Below are 5487 nucleotides of genomic sequence, written 5' to 3' on the forward strand. Positions count from 1 at the left end.
AACTGCCGTCTGCCAGCGGCGCTGAACTGCCCGTTCTGCCAGCGGCGCTGAACTGCCCGTCTGCCCAGCGGCGCTGAACTGCCCGTCTGCCCAGCGGCGCTGAACTGCCGTCTCCAGCGCGCTGAACTCGTGCAGCGCGCTGAATGCCCGTTGCCCAGCGGCGCCTGAACTGCGTCTGCCATGAGCCTGCAAAGCCGCCGTCTGCATGAGCTGCAAAGCCGCCCGTCTGCCAAGAGCCTACAGAGCCTTCCGCAGACCGGATCAGCCAGAGCTTCCGCCAGACGGATCACAGCTTCGAGACCCGGATCGCAGAAGATCGCAGACCGATCAGCCAGAGCCTTCCGCCAGACCGGATCAGCCAGAGCCTTCCGCCAGACCGGATCAGCCAGAGCTTCCGCAGACGGATCAGCCAGAGCCTTCGCCAGACGGATCAGCCAGAGCGTCAGCAGGACCGACCAGAGCGGTAGCAGACCTGCCAGAGCCGTACAGGCTGCCAGAGTCCCTCGACAGGACCTGCCAGAGTCCCTCAGCAGGACCTGAAGTCCCTCAGCAGACTCAGGTCCTCAGCAGGACCTGCCAGAGAGTCCTCAGCAGGACCTGCAGAGTCCCTCAGCCAGGACTGCAGAGCCTCAGCCAGGACCTGCCAGAGTCCCTCAGCGGACTGCCAGAGTCCCTCAGCCCGGTGCTGCCCTTATCCGGTGCTGCCTTATCCGGTGCTGCTTATCCGGTGTGCTCTTATCACGGTGCTGCCCTTATCCCGGTGCTGCCCCTTATCGGTCTGCCCCTTATGACTATGGTGGGGTGGGACCACGACCAGTGCGGAGCGCGCGTGGAAGGAAGCCACCCACGACCCTCCCTAGACTATGTGCTGGTGCGCCCGGAGTTCGCACCTTAAGGGGGGTTATTTGTCACGCCCTGGCCTTAGTATTATTTGTTTTATTTATTATTTTAGTTAGGTCAGGGTGTGACATGGTATGTGTGTATTTTGGGGTATTATATGGTAGAGGGGGTGTTGGTTGTAGTTTATGGTTTTGTGTTGAGTGTATGTATCTAGCTGTGTCTATGGGTGTGTAGTTTACTAGGAAAGTCTATGGTGGCCGGAATGGGTTCTCAATTAGAGACAGCTGATTTCTGTTGTCTCTAATTGGGAGCCATATTTAAGGCTGCCATAGGCTTTAGCTGTTTGTGGGTCATTGTATATGTATATGTCGACGTAAGTAGTTTGTGTGTGCACTTGCGTTTTAGGTTTCACGATCGTTTGTTGTTTGGTTAGTGTGTTAAGTGTTACGTGTTCATCTTCGTCGTATTAATTAAAGAAGATGTATTCAAGTCATGTTGCGCCTTGGTCCTCTCTTTCACGTCAACACGATCGTGACAGGTACATCTTCGAAGAAGCACACCGCAGGGAAAAAATATGGTGCATTATGATGCCGACGGAGATGGCAGCATCGTGACTAGCTCTTAGGAAACTTTGCAGTATTTAGTTTTTTATGTACTATTTTTTACGTTATTAGCTCAGGAAATGTTTTGTGTCATTACATACAGCCGGGAAGAACTATTGGATACTAGAGCGGCAGTAACTCACTAGAACTTCCAGCATTACGACCACGAATACAACTTCCCTGGAGCAGATCCTTTGTTCACTCTCCCTAGAGCAATTTAACTTACTCCAGAAGCCGACCCAAAACATCGGCGGCGGAGGAGAGGCACTCGAGGTTTGACTTAGGAGGCACGCACACCACCTACCGCTTCCGAGTATATTACTCGCTAATGTTGAATCTTTGGACTCAACAAAGTTGATGAGCTTAGAGCAAGGATTTCTTTCCAGAGAGACATCGAGGCCTGTAACATACTTTGTTACACGGAAACATTGCTCTCCCTGGATACTCTGTCAGAGTCGGTAAAGCCAGCAGGATTTTCAGTACGTCGCGCAGACAGGAAAAAATATCTCTCTGCGAAGCAGAATGATTAACGACTCATTGTGTAATTCTAGGAACATACAGGAACTCAAGTCCTTTTGTTCAACCGACCTAGAATACCTCACAATTAAATGCCAACCATATTATCTCCCAAGAGAACTCTCTTCCGTCATCGCCACGGCCGTTTACAACCCACCTCAAACCAAAACCTCGACGGCCATCAAAGAACTTCACTGGACGTTATGCAAACTGGACACCACATATCCTGAGGCTGCATTTATTGTAGCTGGGGATTTTAACAAAGAAAATCTGAGGACTATCAACATATCGACTGTACTACTCGCGCTGCTAAGACTCTCAACCATTGCTTTTCAAACCTCCGGAATGCTTACAAGGCCCTCCCTCGTCCTCCTTTCGGCAAATCGGACCACGACTACATCTTGTTCCTCCCGTCCTATAGGCAGAAACTCAAATAGGAAGTGCCCGTGCTTCGTACTATTCAACGTTGGTCTGACCAATCGGAATCCACACTTCAGGATTGTTTTGATCACGTGGACTGGGATATGTTCCGGGTTGCGAAAATAATCTAGACGTATACATGGATACAGTGACTGAGTTTAGAAAGAAGTGTATAGGAGATGTAATCAATCAATCAAGTTTATTTTATATAGCCCTTCGTACATCAGCTAATATCTCGAAGTGCTGTACAGTATTCTATTCTATAGCCTGGTTCCTCTCTAGGTTTCTTCCTAGGTTCCTGCATTTCTAGGGAGTTTTTCCTTGCCACCGTGCTTCTACACCTGCATTGCTTGCTGTTTGAGGTTTTAGGCTGGGTTTCTGTARAGCACTTATGACATCGGCTGATGTAAACAGGGCTTTATAAATACATTTGATTGTAGACTCGATTACCAACGATGACGAGACAGCCTGCAGGGAGGAGGTGAGGTGCCTGGAAAACAACCTCTCACTCAGCGTCAACAAAACAAAGGAGATGATTGTGGACTTCAGAAAACAGTGAAGAAGGTGTATAGCTTCAAGTTCCTTGGCGTACACATCACTGACAAACTGAAATGGTCCACCCACACAGACAGTGTGGTGCAGAAGGTGCAACAGAGCCTCTTCAACCTCAGGAGGCTGTAGAAATGTGTCTTGTCAACTAAAACCCTCACAAACTTTTACAGATGCACAATTGAAAGCATCCTGTCGGGCTGTATCACCGCCTTGTACGGCAACTGCACCACCGCAAGGCTTTTCAGAGGGTGGCTGGAGGTGTCCTGGATGGCAAGTAGTTTACCCCCAACGCATTACCGGGGCTCTTGATGTTGGTGATTCTCTGATCCACCTCTACACAGACGACACCATTCTGTATACTTCTGGCACCTTTTTGGACACGGTGTTAACTAACCTCCAGACGAGCTTCAATGCCATACAACTCTCCTTCAGTGGCCTCCAACTGCTCTTAAACGCAAGTAAAACTAAATGCATGCTATTCAACCGATCACTGCCCGCACCTGCTCGCCCGTCCAGCAATACTACTCTGGACGGCTCTGACTTAGAATACGTGGACAACTACAAATACCTAGGTGTCTGGTTAGACTGTAAACTCTCTTTCCAGACTCACATTAAGCATCTCCAATCTAAAATTAAATCTAGAATCGGATTCCTATATTTTTTATTTATTTTATTTAACCTTTATTTAACCAGGAAGGGCTCATTGAGATTTAAAATCTCTTTTTCAAGAGCGTCCTGGCCAAGTATATCGCAACAAAGCATCCTTCACTCATACTGCCAAACATACCCTCGGAAAACTGACCATCCTACCGATCCTCAACTTCGGTGATGTCATCTATAAAATAGCTTCCAACACTCTACTCGGCAAACTGGATGCAGTCTATCACAGTGCCATCCGTTTTGTCATCAAAGCCCCATATACTACCCACCATTGCGACCTGTACGCTCTTGTTGGTTGGCCCTCGCTTCATACTCGTCGCCAAACCCACTGGCTACAGGTTATCTACAAGTCTCTGCTAGGTAAAGCCCCGCCTTATCTCAGCTCACTGGTCACCATAGCAGCACCCACTCATAGCACGCGCTCCAGCAGGTAAATAAAGGTGGGGCTTTATTTTAAATCAGTTTTTTTTTTTATCAGACTGTTAACAGCCATCACTAGCACATTAGAGGTTGCGGCCTATAGGCATAAACAATAAATCACTGGCTACTTTAAGGAATGGAACATTAGTCACTATAATAATGTTTACATGTCTGGCATTACTCATCTCATATGTATATACTGTATTCTATACTACGGTATCTTAGTCACTTAATAAAGAATACATCAAGATTTACTCATATCATATGTATATACTGTTTTCCATACCATTCTATGGTATCTCATTCACTTAATAATGTATATATCTCTTGCATTACTCATCTCATATGTACACTACCGTTCAAACGTTTGGGGTCATTTAGAAATGTCCTTGTTTTTGAAAGAAAAGCACATTTTTTGTCCATTAAAATGACATCAAATTGATCAGCAATACAGTGTAGACATTGTTAACGTAGTAAATTACTATTGTAGCTGGAAACGGCTGATTTTTTATGGAATATCTACATAAGCGTACAGAGGCCCATTATCAGCAACCATCACTCCTGTGTTCCAATGGTACATTGTGTTAGCTAATCCAAGTTTATAATTTTAAAAGCCTAATTGATCATTAGAAAACCCTTTTGCAATTATGTTAGCAGAGCTGAAAATTGTTGTTCTAATTAAAGAAGCAATAAAACTGTCCTTCTTTAGACTAGTTGAGTATCTTGAGCATCCGAATTTGTGGGTTCGATTACAGGCTCAAAATGGCCAGAAACAAAGACCTTTCTTCTGAAACTCGTCAGTCTATTGTTCTGAGAAATGAAGGCTATTACATGCAAGAAAATGCCAAGAAACTTAGGATCTCGTACAGCGCTGCGTACTACTCCATTCACAGAACAGCGCAAACTGGCTCTAACCAGAATAGAAAGAGGAGTAGGAGGCCCCGGTGCACAACTGAGCAAGAGGACAAGTACATTAGTGTCAAGTTTGAAAAACAGACGCCTCACAAGTCCTCAACTGGCAGCTTCATTAAAAAGTACCCGCAAAACACCAGTCTCAACGTCAACAATGAAGAGGCGACTCCGGGATGCTGGCCTTAAGATATATATAGAAGGACACCGCAGGGCAAAGATATATATAGAAGGACACTGCAGGGTAAAGAGACATATAGAAGGACACTGCAGGGTAAAGAGCCATATAGAAGGACACCGCAGGGTAAAGAGACATATAGAAGTACACCGCAGGGTAAAGATACATATAGAAGGACACCGCAGGGTAAAGATATATATAGAAGGACACCGCGGGGTAAAGATACACATAGAAGGACACCGCAGGGTAAAGATATAGAAGGACACCGCAGGGTAAAGATAATATATAGAAGGACACCGCAGGGTAAAGATATATATAAGAAGGACACCGCAGGGTAAAGATATATATAGAAGGACACCGCAGGGTAAGATATATATAGAAGGACACGCA

Source organism: Salvelinus sp. IW2-2015, unplaced genomic scaffold (genome assembly GCF_002910315.2).
Source record: "Salvelinus sp. IW2-2015 unplaced genomic scaffold, ASM291031v2 Un_scaffold5253, whole genome shotgun sequence".
NCBI lineage: Eukaryota > Metazoa > Chordata > Actinopteri > Salmoniformes > Salmonidae > Salvelinus > Salvelinus sp. IW2-2015.